Source organism: Lampris incognitus, chromosome 2, assembly GCF_029633865.1.
Source record: "Lampris incognitus isolate fLamInc1 chromosome 2, fLamInc1.hap2, whole genome shotgun sequence".
Taxonomy (NCBI): domain Eukaryota; kingdom Metazoa; phylum Chordata; class Actinopteri; order Lampriformes; family Lampridae; genus Lampris; species Lampris incognitus.
The window spans coordinates 128,699,502-128,726,624 of record NC_079212.1 but is presented as its reverse complement, the minus strand read 5'-3'; the positions used below and the strand labels follow the sequence as shown (position 1 = coordinate 128,726,624).

The 27,123-nt window shown below is 44.4% G+C and overlaps 1 protein-coding gene and 11 non-coding genes across 14 annotated transcripts in view; 11 read left to right on the top strand and 1 right to left on the bottom strand.

Moving 5' to 3' along the window:
- eogt (EGF domain-specific O-linked N-acetylglucosamine (GlcNAc) transferase) overlaps positions 1 to 27,123 on the bottom strand; it is a 202,130-nt gene that overhangs the window by 22,285 nt on the left and 152,722 nt on the right. The gene's annotated exons all lie outside the window — the stretch shown is intronic.
- Positions 3,319 to 3,390, top strand: trnae-cuc (transfer RNA glutamic acid (anticodon CUC)). The gene has a single exon. It is a non-coding gene; the product is annotated as a tRNA-Glu (tRNA).
- trnae-cuc (transfer RNA glutamic acid (anticodon CUC)) lies at positions 7,191 to 7,262 on the top strand. Its single transcript has one exon. It is a non-coding gene; the product is annotated as a tRNA-Glu (tRNA).
- trnae-cuc (transfer RNA glutamic acid (anticodon CUC)) lies at positions 11,552 to 11,623 on the top strand. Its single transcript has one exon. It is a non-coding gene; the product is annotated as a tRNA-Glu (tRNA).
- On the top strand, positions 13,475 to 13,546 carry trnae-cuc (transfer RNA glutamic acid (anticodon CUC)). Its single transcript has one exon. It is a non-coding gene; the product is annotated as a tRNA-Glu (tRNA).
- Positions 16,123 to 16,194, top strand: trnae-cuc (transfer RNA glutamic acid (anticodon CUC)). The gene has a single exon. It is a non-coding gene; the product is annotated as a tRNA-Glu (tRNA).
- Positions 17,078 to 17,149, top strand: trnae-cuc (transfer RNA glutamic acid (anticodon CUC)). The gene has a single exon. It is a non-coding gene; the product is annotated as a tRNA-Glu (tRNA).
- Positions 18,780 to 18,851, top strand: trnae-uuc (transfer RNA glutamic acid (anticodon UUC)). The gene has a single exon. It is a non-coding gene; the product is annotated as a tRNA-Glu (tRNA).
- Positions 20,705 to 20,776, top strand: trnae-cuc (transfer RNA glutamic acid (anticodon CUC)). Its single transcript has one exon. It is a non-coding gene; the product is annotated as a tRNA-Glu (tRNA).
- trnae-cuc (transfer RNA glutamic acid (anticodon CUC)) lies at positions 23,118 to 23,189 on the top strand. Its single transcript has one exon. It is a non-coding gene; the product is annotated as a tRNA-Glu (tRNA).
- Positions 24,073 to 24,144, top strand: trnae-cuc (transfer RNA glutamic acid (anticodon CUC)). The gene has a single exon. It is a non-coding gene; the product is annotated as a tRNA-Glu (tRNA).
- trnae-uuc (transfer RNA glutamic acid (anticodon UUC)) lies at positions 25,290 to 25,361 on the top strand. The gene has a single exon. It is a non-coding gene; the product is annotated as a tRNA-Glu (tRNA).

Here is a 27,123-nt window from a genome sequence, read left to right as displayed (position 1 = left end):
AGGGAATGTGCATTTATGGTTCAAAATTAATGATCATTTGTACATAATACTGTGATGCTCAGCTGGTACCAACATCAATGAGTCTATTAGGTGAATGAACTACTTTGTTATACGCTCTTGGTTGACTCTGTACAGACCCATTGATTCATATTGAGAGGTCTGGTATACTACTGACCAAATCCCTAGTGGTTATGATTCGGCGCTCTCACCGCCGCGGCCCAGGATCGATTCCCAGTCAGGGAATGTGCATTTGTGGTTCAAAATTAATTATCATTTGTATATAATAGTGGGATGCTCTGCTGCTACCAACATCAATGAGTCTATTAGCTGAAAGAACTACTTTGTTATACTCTCTTGGTTGACTCTGTACAGACCCATTGATTGATATTGAGAGGTCTAGTATACGACTGATCTAAATCCCTAGTGGTTAGGATTCGGCGCTCTCACCGCCGCACCCTGGATTTGATTCCCGGACAGAGAATGTACACTTATGGTTCAACATTAATGATCATTTGTATATAATAGTGGGGCTCTGCTGCTACAAGGATCAACAAAGTTTATTAGGTGAAAGAACTACTTTGTTATACACTCTTGGCCTGCTCTGTACAGACCACTGGATTCATGTTGAGAGGTCTTGTACACTACTAACCAGCTTCTTGATGGTCTAGTGGCTAGGATTCGGCGCTCTCACCGCCGCGGCCCGGGTTCGATTCCCGGTCAGGGAATGTGCATTTATGGTTCAAAATTAATGATCATTTGTACATAATACTGGCATGCTCTGCTGCTACCAAGATCAATGAAGTCTATTAGGTGAATGAATTACTTTGTTATACTCTCTTGGTTGAATCTGTACAGACCCATTGATTTATATTGAGAGGTCTGGTATACTACTGACCTAATCCCTGGGTGGTTAGGATTCGGCGCTTTCACCGCCGCGGCCCGGGTTCGATTCCCGGTCAGGGAATGTGCATTTGTGGTTCAAAATTAATGATCATTTGTATAGAATACTGGCATGCTCTGCTGCTACCAGGATCAACAAAGTTTGTTAGGTGGACTAACTGCTTTGTTATACACTCTTGGCATGCTCTGTACAGACCACTGGATTCATGTTGACAGGTCTGGTACACTACTAACCAGCTTCCTGATGGTCTTGTGGTTAGGATTCGGCGCTTTCACAGCTGCGGCCGGGGTTTGATTCCCGATCAGGGAATGTGCATTTATGGTTCAAAATTAATGATCATTCGTACATAATACTGTGATGCTCTGCTGCTATCAAGATCAATGAGTCTATAAGCTGAAAGAACTACTTTGTTATACTCTCTTGGTTGACTCTGTACAGACCCGTTGATTCATATTGAGAGGTCTAGTATACGACTGACCAAATCCCTAGTGGTTAGGATCCGGCGCTCTCACCGCCGCGGCCCGGGTTCGATACCCAGTCAGAGAATATGCATTTGTGGTTCAAAATTAACGATCATTTGTATAGAATACTGGCATGCTCACTGCTACCAGGATCAACAAAGTTTGTTAGGTGAACGAACTGCTTTGTTATACACTCTTGGCATGCTCTGTACAGATCACTGGATTCATGTTGAGAGGTCTGGTACACTACTAACCAGCTCCCTGATGGTCTAGTGGTTAGGATTCGGCGCTCTCACCGCCGCGGCCCCGGTTCGATTCCCAGTCAGGGAATGTGCATTTATGGTTCAAAATTAATGATCATTTGTATATAATAGTGGGATGCTCTGCTGCTACCAAGATCAATGAAGTCTATTAGTTGAATGAACTACTTTGTTATGCGCTCTTGGTTGACTCTCTACAGACCCATTGCTTCATATTGAGAGGTCTGGTATACATACTACTGACCAAGTCCCTAGTGGTTAGGCTTCGGCGCTCTCACTGCCGCAGCCCGGGTTCGATTCCCGGTCAGGGAATTTGCATTTATGGTTCAAAATTAATGATCATTTGTATAGAATACTGGCCTGCTCTGCTGCTACCAGGATCAACAAAGTTTGTTAGGTGAACGAACTGCTTTGTTATACACTCTTGGCATGCTCTGTACAGACTAGTGGATTCATGTTGAGAGGTCTGGTACACTACTAACCAACTCCCTGATGGTCTAGTGGTTAGGATTCGGCGCTCTCACCACCGCACTCCGGATTTGATTCCCGGACAGAGAATGTACACTTATGGTTCAACATTAATGATTATTTGTATATAATAGTGGGGCTCTGCTGCTACAAGGATCAACAAAGTTTATTAGGTGAAAGAACTACTTTGTTATACACTCTTGGCCTGCTCTGTACAGACCACTGGATTCATGTTGAGAGGTCTTGTACACTACTAACCAGCTTCCTGATGGTCTAGTGGCTAGGATTCGGTGCTCTCACCGCTGCGGCCAGGGTTCGATTCGCGGTCAGGGAATGTGCATTTGTGGTTCAAAATTAATGATCATTTGTATAGAATACTGGCATGCTCTGCTGCTACCAGGATCAACAAAGTTTGTTAGGTGGACTAACTGCTTTGTTATACACTCTTGGCATGCTCTGTACAGACCACTGGATTCATGTTGACAGGTCTGGTACACTACTAACCAGCTTCTTGATGGTCTTGTGGTTAGGATTCGGCGCTTTCACAGCTGCGGCCGGGGTTCGATTCCCGATCAGGGAATGTGCATTTATGGTTCAAAATTAATGATCATTTGTACATAATACTGTGATGCTCAGCTGGTACCAACATCAATGAGTCTATTAGGTGAAAGAACTACTTTGTTATACTCTCTTGGTTGACTCTGCACAGACCCATTGATTCATATTGAGAGGTCTGGTATACTACTGACCAAATCCCTAGTGGTTATGATTCGGCGCTCTCACCGCCGCGGCCCAGGATCGATTCCCAGTCAGGGAATGTGCATTTGTGGTTCAAAATTAATTATCATTTGTATATAATAGTGGGATGCTCTGCTGCTACCAAGATCAATGAGTCTATTAGCTGAAAGAACTACTTTGTTATACTCTCTTGGTTGACTCTGTACAGACCCATTGATTCATATTGAGAGGTCTAGTATATGACTGACCAAATCCCTAGTGGTTAGGATTCGGCGCTCTCACCGCCGCGGCCCGGGTTCGATTCCCAGTCAGAGAATATGCATTTGTGGTTCAAAATTAACGATCATTTGTATAGAATACTGGCATGCTGTACTGCTACCAGGATCAACAAAGTTTATTAGGTGAACGAACTGCTTTGTTATACACTCTTGGCATGCTCTGTACAGACTACTGGATTCATGTTGAGAGGTCTGGTACACTACTAACCAGCTCCCTGATGGTCTAGTGGTTAGGATTCGGCGCTCTCACCGCCGCGGCCCGGGTTCGATTCCCGGTCAGGGAATGTGCATTTATGGTTCAAAATTAATGATCATTTGTATATAATAGTGGGATGCTCTGCTGCTACCAAGATCAATGAAGTCTATTAGGTGAATGAACTACTTTGTTATACGCTCTTGGTTGACTCTCTACAGACCCATTGATTCATATTGAGAGGTCTGGTATACATACTACTGACCAAGTCCCTAGTGGTTAGGCTTCGGCGCTCTCACTGCCGCAGCCCGGGTTCGATTCCCGGTCAGGGAATTTGCATTTATGGTTCAAAATTAATGATCATTTGTATAGAATACTGGCCTGCTCTGCTTATACCAGGATCAACAAAGTTTATTAGGTGAAAGAACTACTTTGTTATACACTCTGGCCTGCTCTGTACAGACCACTGGATTCATGTTGAGAGGTCTGGTACACTACTAACCAGCTCCCTGATGATCTAGTGGTTAGGATTCGGCGCCGCGGCCCGGGTTCGATTCCCGGTCAGGGAATGTGCATTTGTGGTTCAAAATTAATGATCATTTGTATAGAATACTGGCATGCTCTGCTGCTACCAGGATCAACAAAGTTTGTTAGCTGGACTAACTCCTTTGTTATACACTCTTGGCATGCTCTGTACAGACCACTGGATTCATGTTGACAGGTCTGGTACACTACTAACCAGCTTCCTGATGGTCTAGTGGTTAGGATTCGGCGCTTTCACAGCTGCGGTCCGGGTTCGATTCCCGATCAAGGAATGTGCATTTATGGTTCAAAATTAATCATCATTTGTATATAATACTGTGATGCTCTGCTGGTACCAACATCAATGAGTCTATTAGGTGAAATAATTACTTTGTTATACTCTCTTGGTTGACTCTGTACAGACCCATTGATTCATATTGAGAGGTCTGGTATACTACTGACCAAATCCCTAGTGGTTATGATTCGGTGCTCTCACCGCCCAGCCCAGGATCGATTCCCAGTCAGGGAATGTGCATTTGTGGTTCAAAATTAATTATCATTTGTATATAATATCGGGATGCTCTGCTGCTACCAAGATCAATGAGTCTATTAGCTGAAAGAACTACTTTGTTATACTCTCTTGGTTGACTCTGTACAGACCCGTTGATTCATATTGAGAGGTCTAGTATACGACTGACCAAATCCCTAGTGGTTAGGATTCGGCGCTCTCACCGCCGCGGCCCGGGTTCGATACCCAGTCAGAGAATATGCATTTGTGGTTCAAAATTAACGATCATTTGTATAGAATACTGGCATGCTCACTGCTACCAGGATCAACAAAGTTTGTTAGGTGAACGAACTGCTTTGTTATACACTCTTGGCATGCTCTGTACAGACTAGTGGATTCATGTTGAGAGGTCTGGTACACTACTAACCAGCTCCCTGATGGTCTAGTGGTTAGGATTCGGCGCTCTCACCGCCGCGGCCCCGGTTCGATTCCCAGTCAGGGAATGTGCATTTATGGTTCAAAATTAATGATCATTTGTATATAATAGTGGGATGCTCTGCTGCTACCAAGATCAATGAAGTCTATTAGGTGAATGAACTACTTTGTTATACGCTCTTGGTTGACTCTCTACAGACCCATTGCTTCATATTGAGAGGTCTGGTATACATACTACTGACCAAGTCCCTAGTGGTTAGGCTTCGGCGCTCTCACTGCCGCAGCCCGGGTTCGATTCCCGGTCAGGGAATTTGCATTTATGGTTCAAAATTAATGATCATTTGTATAGAATACTGGCCTGCTCTGCTGCTACCAGGATCAACAAAGTTTGTTAGGTGAACGAACTGCTTTGTTATACACTCTTGGCATGCTCTGTACAGACTAGTGGATTCATGTTGAGAGGTCTGGTACACTACTAACCAACTCCCTGATGGTCTAGTGGTTAGGATTCGGCGCTCTCACCACCGCACCCCGGATTTGATTCCCGGACAGAGAATGTACACTTATGGTTCAACATTAATGATTATTTGTATATAATAGTGGGGCTCTGCTGCTACAAGGATCAACAAAGTTTATTAGGTGAAAGAACTACTTTGTTATACACTCTTGGCCTGCTCTGTACAGACCACTGGATTCATGTTGAGAGGTCTTGTACACTACTAACCAGCTTCCTGATGGTCTAGTGGCTAGGATTCGGCGCTCTCACCGCCGCGGCCTGGGTTCGATTCGCGGTCAGGGAATGTGCATTTGTGGTTCAAAATTAATGATCATTTGTATAGAATACTGGCATGCTCTGCTGCTACCAGGATCAACAAAGTTTGTTAGGTGAACCAACTGCTTTGTTATACACTCTTGGCATGCTCTGTACAGACCACTGGATTCATGTTGACAGGTCTGGTACACTACTAACCAGCTTCCTGATGGTCTTGTGGTTAGGATTCGGCGCTTTCACAGCTCCGGCCGGGGTTCGATTCCCAATAAGGGAATGTGCATTTATGGTTCAAAATTAATGATCATTTGTACATAATACTGTGATGCTCAGCTGGTACCAACATCAATGAGTCTATTAGGTGAAAGAACTACTTTGTTATACTCTCTTGGTTGACTCTGTACAGACTCATTGATTCATATTGAGAGGTCTGGTATACTACTGACCAAATCCCTAGTGGTTATGATTCGGCGCTCTCACCGCCGCGGCCCAGGATCGATTCCCAGTCAGGGAATGTGCATTTGTGGTTCAAAATTAATTATCATTTGTATATAATAGTGGGATGCTCTGCTGCTACCAAGATCAATGAGTCTATTAGCTGAAAGAACTACTTTGTTATACTCTCTTGGTTGACTCTGTACAGACCCATTGATTCATATTGAGAGGTCTAGTATATGACTGACCAAATCCCTAGTGGTTAGGATTCGGCGCTCTCACCGCCGCGGCCCGGGTTCGATTCCCAGTCAGAGAATATGCATTTGTGGTTCAAAATTAACGATCATTTGTATAGAATACTGGCATGCTCTACTGCTACCAGGATCAACAAAGTTTATTAGGTGAACGAACTGCTTTGTTATACACTCTTGGCATGCTCTGTACAGACTAGTGGATTCATGTTGAGAGGTCTGGTACACTACTAACCAGCTCCCTGATGGTCTAGTGGTTAGGATTCGGCGCTCTCACCGCCGCGGCCCCGGTTCGATTCCCAGTCAGGGAATGTGCATTTATGGTTCAAAATTAATGATCATTTGTATATAATAGTGGGATGCTCTGCTGCTACCAAGATCAATGAAGTCTATTAGGTGAATGAACTACTTTGTTATACGCTCTTGGTTGACTCTCTACAGACCCATTGCTTCATATTGAGAGGTCTGGTATACATACTACTGACCAAATCCCTAGTGGTTAGGCTTCGGCGCTCTCACTGCCGCAGCCCGGGTTCGATTCCCAGTCAGGGAATTTGCATTTATGGTTCAAAATCAATGATCATTTGTATAGAGTACTGGCCTGCTCTGCTGCTACCAAGATCAACAAAGTTTGTTAGGTGAACGAACTGCTTTGTTATACACTCTTGGCATGCTCTGTACAGACTAGTGGATTCATGTTGAGAGGTCTGGTACACTACTAACCAACTCCCTGATGGTCTAGTGGTTAGGATTCGGCGCTCTCACCACCGCACCCCGGATTTGATTCCCGGACAGAGAATGTACACTTATGGTTCAACATTAATGATCATTTGTATATAATAATGGGGCTCAGCTGCTACAAGGATCAACAAAGTTTATTAGGTGAAAGAACTACTTTGTTATACACTCTTGGCCTGCTCTGTACAGACCACTGGATTCATGTTGCGAGGTCTTGTACACTACTAACCAGCTCCCTGATGGTCTAGTGGCTAGGATTCGGCGCTCTCACCGCCGCGGCCCGGGTTCGATTCCCGGTCAGGGAATGTGCATTTATGGTTCAAAATTAATGATCATTTGTACATAATACTGGCATGCTCTGCTGCTACCAAGATCAATGAAGTCTATTAGGTGAATGAATTACTTTGTTATACTCTCTTGGTTGAATCTGTACAGACCCATTGATTTATATTGAGAGGTCTGGTATACTACTGACCTAATCCCTGGGTGGTTAGGATTCTGCGCTTTCACCGCCGCAGCCCGGGTTCGATTCCCGGTCAGGGAATGTGCATTTGTGGTTCAAAATTAATGATCATTTGTATAGAATACTGGCATGCTCTGCTGCTACCAGGATCAACAAAGTTTGTTAGGTGGACTAACTGCTTTGTTATACACTCTTGGCATGCTCTGTACAGACCACTGGATTCATGTTGACAGGTCTGGTACACTACTAACCAGCTTCCTGATGGTCTTGTGGTTAGGATTCGGCGCTTTCACAGCTGCGGCCGGGGTTCGATTCCCGATCAGGGAATGTGCATTTATGGTTCAAAATTAATGATCATTTGTACATAATACTGTGATGCTCAGCTGGTACCAACATCAATGAGTCTATTAGGTGAAAGAACTACTTTGTTATACTCTCTTGGTTGACTCTGTACAGACCCATTGATTCATATTGAGAGGTCTGGTATACATACTACTGACCAAGTCCCTAGTGGTTAGGCTTCGGCGCTCTCACTGCCGCAGCCCGGGTTCGATTCCCGGTCAGGGAATTTGCATTTATGGTTCAAAATTAATGATCATTTGTATATAATAGTGGGATGCTCTGCTGCTACCAGGATCAACAAAGTTTGTTAGGTGAACGAACTGCTTTGTTATACACTCTTGGCATGCTCTGTACAGACTAGTGGATTCATGTTGAGAGGTCTGGTACACTACTAACCAACTCCCTGATGGTCTAGTGGTTAGGATTCGGCGCTCTCAACACCGCACCCCGGATTTGATTCCCGGACAGAGAATGTACACTTATGGTTCAACATTAATGATTATTTGTATATAATAGTGGGGCTCTGCTGCTACAAGGATCAACAAAGTTTATTAGGTGAAAGAACTACTTTGTTATACACTCTTGGCCTGCTCTGTACAGACCACTGGATTCATGTTGAGAGGTCTTGTACACTACTAACCAGCTTCCTGATGGTCTAGTGGCTAGGATTCGGCGCTCTCACCGCCGCGGCCTGGGTTCGATTCGCGGTCAGGGAATGTGCATTTGTGGTTCAAAATTAATGATCATTTGTATAGAATACTGGCATGCTCTGCTGCTACCAGGATCAACAAAGTTTGTTAGGTGAACTAACTGCTTTGTTATACACTCTTGGCATGCTCTGTACAGACCACTGGATTCATGTTGACAGGTCTGGTACACTACTAACCAGCTTCCTGATGGTCTTGTGGTTAGGATTTGGCGCTTTCACAGCTGCGGCCGGGGTTCGATTCCAAATCAGGGAATGTGCATTTATGGTTCAAAATTAATGATCATTTGTACATAATACTGTGATGCTCAGCTGGTACCAACATCAATGAGTCTATTAGGTGAAAGAACTACTTTGTTATACTCTCTTGGTTGACTCTGTACAGACCCATTGATTCATATTGAGAGGTCTGGTATACTACTGACCAAATCCCTAGTGGTTATGATTCGGCGCTCTCACCGCCGCGGCCCAGGATCGATTCCCAGTCAGGGAATGTGCATTTGTGGTTCAAAATTAATTATCATTTGTATATAATAGTGGGATGCTCTGCTGCTACCAAGATCAATGAGTCTATTAGCTGAAAGAACTACTTTGTTATACTCTCTTGGGTGACTCTGTACAGACCCATTGATTCATATTGAGAGGTCTAGTATATGACTGACCAAATCCCTAGTGGTTAGGATTCGGCGCTCTCACCGCCGCGGCCCGGGTTCGATTCCCAGTCAGAGAATATGCATTTGTGGTTCAAAATTAACGATCATTTGTATAGAATACTGGCATGCTCACTGCTACCAGGATCAACAAAGTTTGTTAGGTGAACGAACTGCTTTGTTATACACTCTTGGCATGCTCTGTACAGACTAGTGGATTCATGTTGAGAGGTCTGGTACACTACTAACCAGCTCCCTGATGGTCTAGTGGTTAGGATTCGGCGCTCTCACCGCCGCGGCCCTGGTTCGATTCCCAGTCAGGGAATGTGCATTTATGGTTCAAAATTAATGATCATTTGTATATAATAGTGGGATGCTCTGCTGCTACCAAGATCAATGAAGTCTATTAGGTGAATGAACTACTTTGTTATACGCTCTTGGTTGACTCTCTACAGACCCATTGATTCATATTGAGAGGTCTGGTATACATACTACTGACCAAGTCCCTAGTGGTTAGGCTTCGGCGCTCTCACTGCCGCAGCCCGGGTTCGATTCCCGGTCAGGGAATTTGCATTTATGGTTCAAAATTAATGATCATTTGTATAGAATACTGGCCTGCTCTGCTGCTACCAGGATCAACAAAGTTTATTAGGTGAAAGAACTACTTTGTTATACACTCTGGCCTGCTCTGTACAGACCACTGGATTCATGTTGAGAGGTCTGGTACACTACTAACCAGCTCCTTGATGATCTAGTGGTTAGGATTCGGCGCCGCGGCCCGGGTTCGATTCCCGGTCAGGGAATGTGCATTTGTGGTTCAAAATTAATGATCATTTGTATAGAATACTGGCATGCTCTGCTGCTACCAGGATCAACAAAGTTTGTTAGGTGGACTAACTGCTTTGTTATACACTCTTGGCATGCTCTGTACAGACCACTAGATTCATGTTGACAGGTCTGGTACACTACTAACCAGCTTCCTGATGGTCTTGTGGTTAGGATTCGGCGCTTTCACAGCTGCGGCCGGGGTTCGATTCCCGATCAGGGAATGTGCATTTATGGTTCAAAATTAATGATCATTTGTACATAATACTGTGATGCTCAGCTGGTACCAACATCAATGAGTCTATTAGGTGAAAGAACTACTTTGTTATACTCTCTTGGTTGACTCTGTACAGACCCATTGATTCATATTGAGAGGTCTGGTATACTACTGACCCAATCCCTAGTGGTTATGATTCGGCGCTCTCACCGCCGCGGCCCAGGATCGATTCCCAGTCAGGGAATGTGCATTTGTGGTTCAAAATTAATTATCATTTGTATATAATAGTGGGATGCTCTGCTGCTACCAAGATCAATGAGTCTATTAGCTGAAAGAACTACTTTGTTATACTCTCTCGGTTGACTCTGTACAGACCCATTGACTCATATTGAGAGGTCTAGTATATGACTGACCAAATCCCTAGTGGTTAGGATTCGGCGCTCTCACCGCCGCGGCCCGGGTTCGATTCCCAGTCAGAGAATATGCATTTGTGGTTCAAAATTAATGATCATTTGTATAGAATACTGGCATGCTCTACTGCTACCAGGATCAACAAAGTTTATTAGGTGAACGAACTGCTTTGTTATACACTCTTGGCATGCTCTGTACAGACTAGTGGATTCATGTTGAGAGGTCTGGTACACTACTAACCAGCTCCCTGATGGTCTAGTGGTTAGGATTCGGCGCTCTCACCGCCGCGGCCCCGGTTCGATTCCCAGTCAGGGAATGTGCATTTATGGTTCAAAATTAATGATCATTTGTATATAATAGTGGGATGCTCTGCTGCTACCAAGATCAATGAAGTCTATTAGGTGAATGAACTACTTTGTTATACGCTCTTGGTTGACTCTCTACAGACCCGTTGCTTCATATTGAGAGGTCTGGTACACTACTAACCAGCTCCCTGATGGTCTAGTGGTTAGGCTTCGGCGCTCTCACTGCCGCAGCCCGGGTTCGATTCCCGGTCAGGGAATTTGCATTTATGGTTCAAAATTAATGATCATTTGTATAGAGTACTGGCCTGCTCTGCTGCTACCAAGATCAACAAAGTTTGTTAGGTGAACGAACTGCTTTGTTATACACTCTTGGCATGCTCTGTACAGACTAGTGGATTCATGTTGAGAGGTCTGGTACACTACTAACCAACTCCCTGATGGTCTAGTGGTTAGGATTCGGCGCTCTCACCACCGCACCCCGGATTTGATTCCCGGACAGAGAATGTACACTTATGGTTCAACATTAATGATCATTTGTATATAATAATGGGGCTCAGCTGCTACAAGGATCAACAAAGTTTATTAGGTGAAAGAACTACTTTGTTATACACTCTTGGCCTGCTCTGTACAGACCACTGGATTCATGTTGCGAGGTCTTGTACACTACTAACCAGCTCCCTGATGGTCTAGTGGCTAGGATTCGGCGCTCTCACCGCCGCGGCCCGGGTTCGATTCCCGGTCAGGGAATGTGCATTTATGGTTCAAAATTAATGATCATTTGTACATAATACTGGCATGCTCTGCTGCTACCAAGATCAATGAAGTCTATTAGGTGAATGAATTACTTTGTTATACTCTCTTGGTTGAATCTGTACAGACCCATTGATTTATATTGAGAGGTCTGGTATACTACTGACCTAATCCCTGGGTGGTTAGGATTCTGCGCTTTCACCGCCGCGGCCCGGGTTCGATTCCCGGTCAGGGAATGTGCATTTGTGGTTCAAAATTAATGATCATTTGTATAGAATACTGGCATGCTCTGCTGCTACCAGGATCAACAAAGTTTGTTAGGTGGACTAACTGCTTTGTTATACACTCTTGGCATGCTCTGTACAGACCACTGGATTCATGTTGACAGGTCTGGTACACTACTAACCAGCTTCCTGATGGTCTAGTGGTTAGGATTCGGCGCTTTCACAGCTGCGGTCCGGGTTCGATTCCCGATCAGGGAATGTGCATTTATGGTTCAAAATTAATCATCATTTGTACATAATACTGTGATGCTCTGCTGGTGCCAACATCAATGAGTCTATTAGGTGAAATAATTACTTTGTTATACTCTCTTTGTTGACTCTGTACAGACCCATTGATTCATATTGAGAGGTCTGGTATACTACCGACCAAATCCCTAGTGGTTATGATTCGGTGCTCTCACCGCCCAGCCCAGGATCGATTCCCAGTCAGGGAATGTGCATTTGTGATTCAAAATTAATTATCATTTGTATATAATATCGGGATGCTCTGCTGCTATCAAGATCAATGAGTCTATTAGCTGAAAGAACTACTTTGTTATACTCTCTTGGTTGACTCTGTACAGACCCGTTGATTCATATTGAGAGGTCTAGTATACGACTGACCAAATCCCTAGTGGTTAGGATTCGGCGCTCTCACCGCCGCGGCCCGGGTTCGATACCCAGTCAGAGAATATGCATTTGTGGTTCAAAATTAACGATCATTTGTATAGAATACTGGCATGCTCACTGCTACCAGGATCAACAAAGTTTGTTAGGTGAACGAACTGCTTTGTTATACACTCTTGGCATGCTCTGTACAGACTAGTGGATTCATGTTGAGAGGTCTGGTACATTACTAACCAGCTCCCTGATGGTCTTGTGGTTAGGATTCGGCGCTTTCACAGCTGCGGCCGGGGTTCGATTCCCAATCAGGGAATGTGCATTTATGGTTCAAAATTAATGATCATTTGTACATAATACTGTGATGCTCAGCTGGTACCAACATCAATGAGTCTATTAGGTGAAAGAACTACTTTGTTATACTCTCTTGGTTGACTCTGTACAGACCCATTGATTCATATTGAGAGGTCTGGTATACTACTGACCAAATCCCTAGTGGTTATGATTCGGCGCTCTCACCGCCGCGGCCCAGGATCGATTCCCAGTCAGGGAATGTGCATTTGTGGTTCAAAATTAATTATCATTTGTATATAATAGTGGGATGCTCTGCTGCTACCAAGATCAATGAGTCTATTAGCTGAAAGAACTACTTTGTTATACTCTCTTGGTTGACTCTGTACAGACCCATTGATTCATATTGAGAGGTCTAGTATATGACTGACCAAATCCCTAGTGGTTAGGATTCGGCGCTCTCACCGCCGCGGCCCGGTTTCGATTCCCAGTCAGAGAATATTCATTTGTGGTTCAAAATTAACGATCATTTGTATAGAATACTGGCATGCTCTACTGCTACCAGGATCAACAAAGTTTAGTAGGTGAACGAACTGCTTTGTTATACACTCTTGGCATGCTCTGTACAGACTACTGGATTCATGTTGAGAGGTCTGGTACACTACTAACCAGCTCCCTGATGGTCTAGTGGTTAGGATTCGGCGCTCTCACCGCCGCGGCCCGGGTTCGATTCCCGGTCAGGGAATGTGCATTTATGGTTCAAAATTAATGATCATTTGTATATAATAGTGGGATGCTCTGCTGCTACCAAGATCAATGAAGTCTATTAGGTGAATGAACTACTTTGTTATACACTCTTGGTTGACTCTCTACAGACCCATTGATTCATATTGAGAGGTCTGGTATACATACTACTGACCAAGTCCCTAGTGGTTAGGCTTCGGCGCTCTCACTGCCGCAGCCCGGGTTCGATTCCCGGTCAGGGAATTTGCATTTATGGTTCAAAATTAATGATCATTTGTATAGAATACTGGCCTGCTCTGCTGCTACCAGGATCAACAAAGTTTATTAGGTGAAAGAACTACTTTGTTATACACTCTGGCCTGCTCTGTACAGACCACTGGATTCATGTTGAGAGGTCTGGTACACTACTAACCAGCTCCCTGATGATCTAGTGGTTAGGATTCGGCGCCGCGGCCCGGGTTCGATTCCCGGTCAGAGAATGTGCATTTGTGGTTCAAAATTAATGATCATTTGTATAGAATACTGGCATGCTCTGCTGCTACCAGGATCAACAAAGTTTGTTAGGTGGACTAACTGCTTTGTTATACACTCTTGGCATGCTCTGTACAGACCACTGGATTCATGTTGACAGGTCTGGTACACTACTAACCAGCTTCCTGATGGTCTTGTGGTTAGGATTCGGCGCTTTCACAGCTGCGGCCCGGGTTCGATTCCCGATCAGGGAATGTGCATTTATGGTTCAAAATTAATGATCATTTGTACATAATACTGTGATGCTCAGCTGGTACCAACATCAATGAGTCTATTAGGTGAAAGAACTACTTTGTTATACTCTCTTGGTTGACTCTGTACAGACCCATTGATTCATATTGAGAGGTCTGGTATACTACTGACCAAATCCCTAGTGGTTATGATTCGGCGCTCTCACCGCCGCGGCCCGGGATCGATTCCCAGTCAGGGAATGTGCATTTGTGGTTCAAAATTAATTATCATTTGTATATAATAGTGGGATGCTCTGCTGCTACCGAGATCAATGAGTCTATTAGGTGAAAAAACTACTTTGTTATACTCTCTGGGTTGACTCTGTACAGACCCATTGATTGATATTGAGAGGTCTAGTATACGACTGATCAAATCCCTAGTGGTTAGGATTCGGCGCTCTCACCGCCGCGGCCTGGGTTCGATTCCCAGTCAGGGAATAAGCATTTGTGGTTCAAAATTAATGATCATTTGTATAGAATACTGGCATGCTCTACTGCTACCAGGATCAACAAAGTTTATTAGGTGAAAGAACTACTTTGTTATACACTCTTGGCCTGCTCTGTACAGACCACTGGATTAATGTTGAGAGATCTGGTACACTACTAACCACCTCCATGATGGTCTAGTTGCTAGGATTCGGCGCTTTCACCGCCGCGGCCTGGGTTCGATTCCCGGTCAGGGAATGAGCATTTGTGGTTCAACATTAGTGATCATTTGTATAGAATACTGGCATGCTCTGCTGCTACCAGGATGAACAAAGTTTATTAGGTGAACGAATTGCTTTGTTATACACGCTTGGCATGCTCTGTACAGACCACTGGATTCATGTTGAGAGGTCTGGTACACTACTAACCAGCTCCCAGATGGTCTAGTTGTTAGGATTCGGCGCCCTCACCGCCGCGGCCCGGGTTTGATTCCCGGACAGGGAATGTACACTTATGGTTCAACATTAATGATCATTTGTATATAATAGTGGGATGCTCTGCTGCTACCAGAATCAACAAAGTTTATTAGGTGAAAGAACTACTTTGTAATACACTCTGGCCTGCTCTGTACAGACCACTGGATTCATGTTGAGAGGTCTGGTACACTACTAACCAGCTCCCTGATGATCTAGTGGTTAGGATTCGGCGCCACGGCCCGGGTTCGATTCACGGTCAGGGAATGTGCATTTATAGTTCAAAATTAATGATCATTTCTATATAATAGTGGGATGCTCTGCTGCTACCAGGATCAACAAAGTTTATTAGGTGAAAGAACTACTTTGTTATACTCTCTTGGTTGACTCTGTACAGACCCATTGATTCATATTGAGAGGTGTGGTATACTACTGACCAAATCCCTAGTGGTTATGATTCGGCGCTCTCACCGTCGCGGCCCGGGATCGATTCCCAGTCAGGGAATGTGCATTTGTGGTTCAAAATTAATTATCATTTGTATATAATAGTGGGATTCTCTGCTGCTACCAAGATCAATGAGTCTATTAGGTGAAAGAACTACTTTGTTATACTCTCCTGGTTGACTCTGTACAGACCCATTGATTGATATTGAGAGGTCTAGTATACGACTGATCTAAATCCCTAGTGGTTAGGATTCGGCGCTCTCACCGCCGCGGCCCGGGTTCGATTCCCAGTCAGGGAATATGCATTTGTGGTTAAAAATTAATGATCATTTGTATAGAATACTGGCATGCTGTACTGCTACCAGGATCAACAAAGTTTATTAGGTGAACAAACTGCTTTGTTATACACTCTTGGCATGCTCTGTACAGATCACTGGATTCATGTTGAGAGGTCTGGTACACTGCTAACCAGCTCCCTGATGGTCTAGTGGTTAGGATTCGGCGCTCTCACCGCCGCGGCCCGGGTTCGATTCCCGGTCAGGGAATGTACACTTATGGTTCAACATTAATGATCATTTCTATATAATAGTGGGATGCTCTGCTGCTACCAGGATCAACAAAGTTTATTAGGTGAAAGAACTACTTTGTTATACACTCTGGCCTGCTCTGTACAGACCACTGGATTCATGTTGAGAGGTCTGGTACACCGCTAACTAGCTCCCTGATGATCTGGTGGTTAGGATTCGGTGCCGCGGCCCGGGTTCGATTCCCGGTCAGGGAACGTGCATTTATAGTTCAAAATTAATGATCATTTCTATATAATAGTAGGATGCTCTGCTGCTACCAGGATCAACAAAGTTTATTAGGTGAAAGAACTACTTTGTTATACACTCTTGGTTGACTCTGTACAGACCCATTGATTCATATTGAGAGGTCTGGTATACTACTGACCAAATCCCTAGTGGTTATGATTCGGCGCTCTCACCGCCGCGGCCCGGGATCGATTCCCAGTCAGGGAATGTGCATTTGTGGTTCAAAATTAATTATCATTTGTATATAATAGTGGGATGCTCTGCTGCTACCGAGATCAATGAGTCTATTAGGTGAAAAAACTACTTTGTTATACTCTCTGGCCTGCTCTGTACAGACCACTGGATTCATGTTGAGAGGTCTGGTACACCGCTAACTAGCTCCCTGATGATCTGGTGGTTAGGATTCGGTGCCGCGGCCCGGGTTCGATTCCCGGTCAGGGAACGTGCATTTATAGTTCAAAATTAATGATCATTTCTATATAATAGTAGGACGCTCTGCTGCTACCAGGATCAACAAAGTTTATTAGGTGAACGAACTGCTTTGTTATACACTCTTGGCATGCTCTGTACAGACTACTGGATTCATGTTGAGAGGTCTGGTACACTACTAACCAGCTCCCTGATGGTCTAGTGGTTAGGATTCGGCGCTCTCACTGCCGCGGCCCGGGTTCGATTCCCGGTCAGGGAATGTGCATTTATGGTTCAAAATTAATGATCATTTGTATATAATAGTGGGATGCTCTGCTGCTACCAAGATCAATGAAGTCTATTAGGTGAATGAACTACTTTGTTATACGCTCTTGGTTGACTCTCTACAGACCCATTGATTCATATTGAGAGGTCTGGTATACATACTACTGAACAAGTCCGTAGTGGTTAGGCTTCGGTGCTCTCACTGTCGCAGCCCGGGTTCGATTCCCGGTCAGGGAATTTGCATTTATGGTTCAAAATTAATGATCATTTGTATACAATACTGGCATGCTCTGCTGCTACCAGGATCAACAAAGTTTATTAGGTGAAAGAACTACTTTGTTATATGCTCTTGGCCTGCTCTGTACAGACCCATGGATTCATCTTGTGAGGTCTGGTACACTACTAACCAACTCCCTAGTGGTCTAGTGGTTAGGATTCGGCGCTCTCACCACCGCACCCCAGGTTTGATTCCCGGACAGAGAATGTACACTTATGGTTCAACATTAATGATCATTTGTATATAATAGTGGGGCTCTGCTGCTACAAGGATCAACAAAGTTTATTAGGTGAAAGAACTACTTTGTTATACACTCTTGGCCTGCTCTGTACAGACCACTGGATTCATGTTGAGAGGTCTGGTACGCTACTAACCAACTCCCTGATGGTCTAGTGGCTAGGATACGGCGCTCTCATCACCGTGGCCGGGGTTCGATTCCCGGTCAGGGAATGTGCATTTATGGTTCAAAATTAATGATCATTTGTATATAATAGTGGGATGCTCTGCTGCTACCAAGATCAATGAAGTCTATTAGGTGATTGAACTACTTTGTTATACTCTCTTGGTTGACTCTGTACAGACCCATTGATTTATATTGAGAGGTCTGGTATACTACTGACCTAATCCCTGGGTGGTTAGGGTTCGGCGCTTTCACCGCCGCGGCCCGGGTTCGATTCCCGGTCAGGGAATGTGCATTTGTGGTTCAAAATTAATGATCATTTGTATAGAATACTGGCATGCTCTGCTGCTACCAGGATCAACAAAGTTTGTTAGGTGGACTAACTGCTTTGTTATAAACTCTTGGCTTGCTCTGTACAGACCACTGGATTCATGTTGACAGGTCTGGTACACTACTAACCAGCTTCCTGATGGTCTAGTGGTTAGGATTCGGTGCTTTCACAGCTGCGGCCCGGGTTCGATTCCCGGTCAGGGAATGTGCATTTATAGTTCAAAATTAATGATCATTTCTATATAATAGTGGGATGCTCTGCTGCTACCAAGATCAATGAAGTCTATTAGGTGATTGAACTACTTTGTTATACTCTCTTGGTTGACTCTGTACAGACCCATTGATTTATATTGAGAGGTCTGGTATACTACTGACCTAATCCCTGGGTGGTTAGGGTTCGGCGCTTTCACCGCCGCGGCCCGGGTTCGATTCCCGGTCAGGGAATGTGCATTTGTGGTTCAAAATTAATGATCATTTGTATAGAATACTGGCATGCTCTGCTGCTACCAGGATCAACAAAGTTTGTTAGGTGGACTAACTGCTTTGTTATAAACTCTTGGCTTGCTCTGTACAGACCACTGGATTCATGTTGACAGGTCTGGTACACTACTAACCAGCTTCCTGATGGTCTAGTGGTTAGGATTCGGTGCTTTCACAGCTGCGGCCCGGGTTCGATTCCCGGTCAGGGAATGTGCATTTATAGTTCAAAATTAATGATCATTTCTATATAATAGTGGGATGCTCTGCTGCTACCAGGATCAACAAAGTTTATTAGGTGAAAGAACTACTTTGTTATACACTCTTGGTTGACTCTGTACAGACCCATTGATTCATATTGAGAGGTCTGGTATACTACTGACCAAATCCCTAGTGGTTATGATTCGGCGCTCTCACCGCCGCGGCCCGGGATCGATTCCCAGTCAGGGAATGTGCATTTGTGGTTCAAAATTAATTATCATTTGTATATAATAGTGGGATGCTCTGCTGCTACCGAGATCAATGAGTCTATTAGGTGAAAAAACTACTTTGTTATACTCTCTGGGTTGACTCTGTACAGACCCATTGAATGATATTGAGGGGTCTAGTATACGACTGATCAAATCCCTAGTGGTTAGGATTCGGCGCTCTCACCGCCGCGGCCCGGGTTCGATTCCCAGTCAGGGAATAAGCATTTGTGGTTCAAAATTAATGATCATTTGTATAGAATACTGGCATGCTCTACTGCTACCAGGATCAACAAAGTTTATTAGGTGAAAGAACTACTTTGTTATACACTCTTGGCCTGCTCTGTACAGACCACTGGATTCATGTTGAGAGGTCTGGTACACTACTAACCACCTCCCTGATGGTCTAGTGGCTAGCATTGGGCGCTTTCACCGCCGCGGCCTGGGTTCGATTCCCGGTCAGGGAATGTGCATTTGTGGTTCAACATTAGTCATCATTTGTATAGAATACTGGCATGCTTTGCTGCTACCAGGATGAACAAAGTTTATTAGGTGAACGAATTGCTTTGTTATACACTCTTGGCATGCTCTGTACAGACCACTGGATTCATGTTGAGAGGTCTGGTACACTACTAACCGGCTCCCAGATGGTCTAGTGGTTAGGATTCGGCGCTCTCACCGCCGCGGCCCGGGTTTGATTCCCAGACAGGGAATGTACACTTATGGTTCAACATTAATGATCATTTGTATATAATAGTGGGATTCTCTGCTGCTACCAGGATCAACAAAGTTTATTAGGTGAAAGAACTACTTTGTTATACACTCTGGCCTGCTCTGTACAGACCACTGGATTCATGTTGAGAGGTCTGGTACACTACTAACCAGCTCCCTGATGATCTAGTGGTTAGGATTCGGCGCCGCGGCCCGGGTTCGATTCCCGGTCAGGGAATGTGCATTTATAGTTCAAAATTAATGATCATTTCTATATAATAGTGGGATGCTCTGCTGCTACCAGGATCAACAAAGTTTATTAGGTGAAAGAACTACTTTGTTATACTCTCTTGGTTGACTCTGTACAGACCCATTGATTCATATTGAGAGGTCTGGTATACTACTGACCAAATCCCTAGTGGTTATGATTCGGCGCTCTCACCGTCGCGGCCCGGGATCGATTCCCAGTCAGGGGATGTGCATTTGTGGTTCAAAATTAATTATCATTTGTATATAATAGTGGGATGCTCTGCTGCTACCAAGATCAATGAGTCTATTAGGTGAAAGAACTACTTTGTTATAATCTCTTGGTTGACTCTGTACAGACCCATTGATTGATATTGAGAGATGTAGTATACGACTGATCTAAATCCCCAGTGGTTAGGATTCGGCGCTCTCACCGCCGCGGCCCGGGTTCGATTCCCAGTCAGGGAATATGCATTTGTGGTTCAAAATTAATGATCATTTGTATAGAATACTGGCATGCTGTACTGCTACCAGGATCAACAAAGTTTATTAGGTGAACGAACTGCTTTGTTATACACTCTTGGCATGCTCTGTAGAGATCACTGGATTCATGTTGAGACGTCTGGTACACTGCTAACCAGCTCCCTGATGGTCTAGTGGTTAGGATTCGGCGCTCTCACCGCCGCGGCCCGGGTTCGATTCCCGGTCAGGAAATGTACACTTATGGTTCAACATTAATGATCATTTCTATATAATAGTGGGATGCTCTGCTGCTACCAGGATCAACAAAGTTTATTAGGTGAAAGAACTACTTTGTTATACACTCTTGGCCTGCTCTGTACAGACCACTGGATTCATGTTGAGAGGTCTGGTACACTACTAACCAGCTCCCTGATGGTCTAGTGGCTAGAATTCGGCGCTGTCACCGCCGCGGCCGTGGTTCGATTCCGTTAGGGAATGTGCATTTGTGGTTCAACATTAGTGATCATTTGTATAGAATACTGGCATGCTCTGCTGCTACCAGGATCAACAAAGTTTATTAGGTGAACGAATTGCTTTGTTATACACTCTTGGCATGCTCTGTACAGACCACTGGATTCATGTTGAGAGGTCTGGTACACTACTAACCAGCTCCCAGATGGTCTAGTGGTTAGGATTCGGCGCTCTCACCGCCGCGGCCCGGGTTCGATTCCCAGACAGGGAATGTACACTTATGGTTCAACATTAATGATCATTTGTATATAATAGTGGGATTCTCTGCTGCTACCAGGATCAACAAAGTTTATTAGGTGAAAGAACTACTTTGTTATACACTCTGGCCTGCTCTGTACAGACCACTGGATTCATGTTGAGAGGTCTGGTACACTACTAACCAGCTCCCTGATGATCTAGTGGTTAGGATTCGGCGCCGCGGCCCGGGTTCGATTCCCGGTCAGGGAATGTGCATTTATAGTTCAAAATTAATGATCATTTCTATATAATAGTGGGATGCTCTGCTGCTACCAGGATCAACAAAGTTTATTAGGTGAAAGAACTACTTTGTTATACTCTCTTGGTTGACTCTGTACAGACCCATTGATTAATATTGAGAGGTCTGGTATACTACTGACCAAATCCCTAGTGGTTATGATTCGGCGCTCTCACCGTCGCGGCCCGGGATCGATTCCCAGTCAGGGGATGTGCATTTGTGGTTCAAAATTAATTATCATTTGTATATAATAGTGGGATGCTCTGCTGCTACCAAGATCAATGAGTCTATTAGGTGAAAGAACTACTTTGTTATACACTCTTGGCCTGCTCTGTACAGACCACTGGATTCATGTTGAGAGGTCTGGTACACTACTAACCACCTCCATGATGGTCTAGTTGCTAGGATTCGGCGCTTTCACCGCCGCGGCCTGGGTTCGATTCCCGGTCAGGGAATGTGCATTTGTGGTTCAACATTAGTGATCATTTGTATAGAATACTGGCATGCTCTGCTGCTACCAGGATGAACAAAGTTTATTAGGTGAACGAATTGCTTTGTTATACACGCTTGGCATGCTCTGTACAGACCACTGGATTCATGTTGAGAGGTCTGGTACACTACTAACCAGCTCCCAGATGGTCTAGTTGTTAGGATTCGGCGCCCTCACCGCCGCGGCCCGGGTTTGATTCCCGGACAGGGAATGTACACTTATGGTTCAACATTAATGATCATTTGTATATAATAGTGGGATGCTCTGCTGCTACCAGAATCAACAAAGTTTATTAGGTGAAAGAACTACTTTGTAATACACTCTGGCCAACTCTGTACAGACCACTGGATTCATGTTGAGAGGTCTGGTACACTACTAACCAGCTCCCTGATGATCTAGTGGTTAGGATTCGGCGCCACGGCCCGGGTTCGATTCACGGTCAGGGAATGTGCATTTATAGTTCAAAATTAATGATCATTTCTATATAATAGTGGGATGCTCTGCTGCTACCAGGATCAACAAAGTTTATTAGGTGAAAGAACTACTTTGTTATACTCTCTTGGTTGACTCTGTACAGACCCATTGATTCATATTGAGAGGTGTGGTATACTACTGACCAAATCCCTAGTGGTTATGATTCGGCGCTCTCACCGTCGCGGCCCGGGATCGATTCCCAGTCAGGGAATGTGCATTTGTGGTTCAAAATTAATTATCATTTGTATATAATAGTGGGATTCTCTGCTGCTACCAAGATCAATGAGTCTATTAGGTGAAAGAACTACTTTGTTATACTCTCCTGGTTGACTCTGTACAGACCCATTGATTGATATTGAGAGGTCTAGTATACGACTGATCTAAATCCCTAGTGGTTAGGATTCGGCGCTCTCACCGCCGCGGCCCGGGTTCGATTCCCAGTCAGGGAATATGCATTTGTGGTTAAAAATTAATGATCATTTGTATAGAATACTGGCATGCTGTACTGCTACCAGGATCAACAAAGTTTATTAGGTGAACAAACTGCTTTGTTATACACTCTTGGCATGCTCTGTACAGATCACTGGATTCATGTTGAGAGGTCTGGTACACTGCTAACCAGCTCCCTGATGGTCTAGTGGTTAGGATTCGGCGCTCTCACCGCCGCGGCCCGGGTTCGATTCCCGGTCAGGGAATGTACACTTATGGTTCAACATTAATGATCATTTCTATATAATAGTGGGATGCTCTGCTGCTACCAGGATCAACAAAGTTTATTAGGTGAAAGAACTACTTTGTTATACACTCTGGCCTGCTCTGTACAGACCACTGGATTCATGTTGAGAGGTCTGGTACACCGCTAACTAGCTCCCTGATGATCTGGTGGTTAGGATTCGGTGCCGCGGCCCGGGTTCGATTCCCGGTCAGGGAACGTGCATTTATAGTTCAAAATTAATGATCATTTCTATATAATAGTAGGATGCTCTGCTGCTACCAGGATCAACAAAGTTTATTAGGTGAAAGAACTACTTTGTTATACACTCTTGGTTGACTCTGTACAGACCCATTGATTCATATTGAGAGGTCTGGTATACTACTGACCAAATCCCTAGTGGTTATGATTCGGCGCTCTCACCGCCGCGGCCCGGGATCGATTCCCAGTCAGGGAATGTGCATTTGTGGTTCAAAATTAATTATCATTTGTATATAATAGTGGGATGCTCTGCTGCTACCGAGATCAATGAGTCTATTAGGTGAAAAAACTACTTTGTTATACTCTCTGGCCTGCTCTGTACAGACCACTGGATTCATGTTGAGAGGTCTGGTACACCGCTAACTAGCTCCCTGATGATCTGGTGGTTAGGATTCGGTGCCGCGGCCCGGGTTCGATTCCCGGTCAGGGAACGTGCATTTATAGTTCAAAATTAATGATCATTTCTATATAATAGTAGGACGCTCTGCTGCTACCAGGATCAACAAAGTTTATTAGGTGAACGAACTGCTTTGTTATACACTCTTGGCATGCTCTGTACAGACTACTGGATTCATGTTGAGAGGTCTGGTACACTACTAACCAGCTCCCTGATGGTCTAGTGGTTAGGATTCGGCGCTCTCACTGCCGCGGCCCGGGTTCGATTCCCGGTCAGGGAATGTGCATTTATGGTTCAAAATTAATGATCATTTGTATATAATAGTGGGATGCTCTGCTGCTACCAAGATCAATGAAGTCTATTAGGTGAATGAACTACTTTGTTATACGCTCTTGGTTGACTCTCTACAGACCCATTGATTCATATTGAGAGGTCTGGTATACATACTACTGAACAAGTCCCTAGTGGTTAGGCTTCGGTGCTCTCACTGTCGCAGCCCGGGTTCGATTCCCGGTCAGGGAATTTGCATTTATGGTTCAAAATTAATGATCATTTGTATACAATACTGGCATGCTCTGCTGCTACCAGGATCAACAAAGTTTATTAGGTGAAAGAACTACTTTGTTATATGCTCTTGGCCTGCTCTGTACAGACCCATGGATTCATCTTGTGAGGTCTGGTACACTACTAACCAACTCCCTAGTGGTCTAGTGGTTAGGATTCGGCGCTCTCACCACCGCACCCCAGGTTTGATTCCCGGACAGAGAATGTACACTTATGGTTCAACATTAATGATCATTTGTATATAATAGTGGGGCTCTGCTGCTACAAGGATCAACAAAGTTTATTAGGTGAAAGAACTACTTTGTTATACACTCTTGGCCTGCTCTGTACAGACCACTGGATTCATGTTGAGAGGTCTGGTACGCTACTAACCAACTCCCTGATGGTCTAGTGGCTAGGATACGGCGCTCTCATCACCGTGGCCGGGGTTCGATTCCCGGTCAGGGAATGTGCATTTATGGTTCAAAATTAATGATCATTTGTATATAATAGTGGGATGCTCTGCTGCTACCAAGATCAATGAAGTCTATTAGGTGATTGAACTACTTTGTTATACTCTCTTGGTTGACTCTGTACAGACCCATTGATTTATATTGAGAGGTCTGGTATACTACTGACCTAATCCCTGGGTGGTTAGGGTTCGGCGCTTTCACCGCCGCGGCCCGGGTTCGATTCCCGGTCAGGGAATGTGCATTTGTGGTTCAAAATTAATGATCATTTGTATAGAATACTGGCATGCTCTGCTGCTACCAGGATCAACAAAGTTTGTTAGGTGGACTAACTGCTTTGTTATAAACTCTTGGCTTGCTCTGTACAGACCACTGGATTCATGTTGACAGGTCTGGTACACTACTAACCAGCTTCCTGATGGTCTAGTGGTTAGGATTCGGTGCTTTCACAGCTGCGGCCCGGGTTCGATTCCCGGTCAGGGAATGTGCATTTATAGTTCAAAATTAATGATCATTTCTATATAATAGTGGGATGCTCTGCTGCTACCAGGATCAACAAAGTTTATTAGGTGGAAGAACTACTTTGTTATACACTCTTGGTTGACTCTGTACAGACCCATTGATTCATATTGAGAGGTCTGGTATACTACTGACCAAATCCCTAGTGGTTATGATTCGGCGCTCTCACCGCCGCGGCCAGGGATCGATTCCCAGTCAGGGAATGTGCATTTGTGGTTCAAAATTAATTATCATTTGTATATAATAGTGGGATGCTCTGCTGCTACCGAGATCAATGAGTCTATTAGGTGAAAAAACTACTTTGTTATACTCTCTGGGTTGACTCTGTACAGACCCATTGAATGATATTGAGGGGTCTAGTATACGACTGATCAAATCCCTAGTGGTTAGGATTCGGCGCTCTCACCGCCGCGGCCCGGGTTCGATTCCCAGTCAGGGAATAAGCATTTGTGGTTCAAAATTAATGATCATTTGTATAGAATACTGGCATGCTCTACTGCTACCAGGATCAACAAAGTTTATTAGGTGAAAGAACTACTTTGTTATACACTCTTGGCCTGCTCTGTACAGACCACTGGATTCATGTTGAGAGGTCTGGTACACTACTAACCACCTCCCTGATGGTCTAGTGGCTAGCATTGGGCGCTTTCACCGCCGCGGCCTGGGTTCGATTCCCGGTCAGGGAATGTGCATTTGTGGTTCAACATTAGTCATCATTTGTATAGAATACTGGCATGCTTTGCTGCTACCAGGATGAACAAAGTTTATTAGGTGAACGAATTGCTTTGTTATACACTCTTGGCATGCTCTGTACAGACCACTGGATTCATGTTGAGAGGTCTGGTACACTACTAACCGGCTCCCAGATGGTCTAGTGGTTAGGATTCGGCGCTCTCACCGCCGCGGCCCGGGTTTGATTCCCAGACAGGGAATGTACACTTATGGTTCAACATTAATGATCATTTGTATATAATAGTGGGATTCTCTGCTGCTACCAGGATCAACAAAGTTTATTAGGTGAAAGAACTACTTTGTTATACACTCTGGCCTGCTCTGTACAGACCACTGGATTCATGTTGAGAGGTCTGGTACACTACTAACCAGCTCCCTGATGATCTAGTGGTTAGGATTCGGCGCCGCGGCCCGGGTTCGATTCCCGGTCGGGGAATGTGCATTTATAGTTCAAAATTAATGATCATTTCTATATAATAGTGGGATGCTCTGCTGCTACCAGGATCAACAAAGTTTATTAGGTGAAAGAACTACTTTGTTATACTCTCTTGGTTGACTCTGTACAGACCCATTGATTCATATTGAGAGGTCTGGTATACTACTGACCAAATCCCTAGTGGTTATGATTCGGCGCTCTCACCGTCGCGGCCCGGGATCGATTCCCAGTCAGGGGATGTGCATTTGTGGTTCAAAATTAATTATCATTTGTATATAATAGTGGGATGCTCTGCTGCTACCAAGATCAATGAGTCTATTAGGTGAAAGAACTACTTTGTTATAATCTCTTGGTTGACTCTGTACAGACCCATTGATTGATATTGAGAGATGTAGTATACGACTGATCTAAATCCCCAGTGGTTAGGATTCGGCGCTCTCACCGCCGCGGCCCGGGTTCGATTCCCAGTCAGGGAATATGCATTTGTGGTTCAAAATTAATGATCATTTGTATAGAATACTGGCATGCTGTACTGCTACCAGGATCAACAAAGTTTATT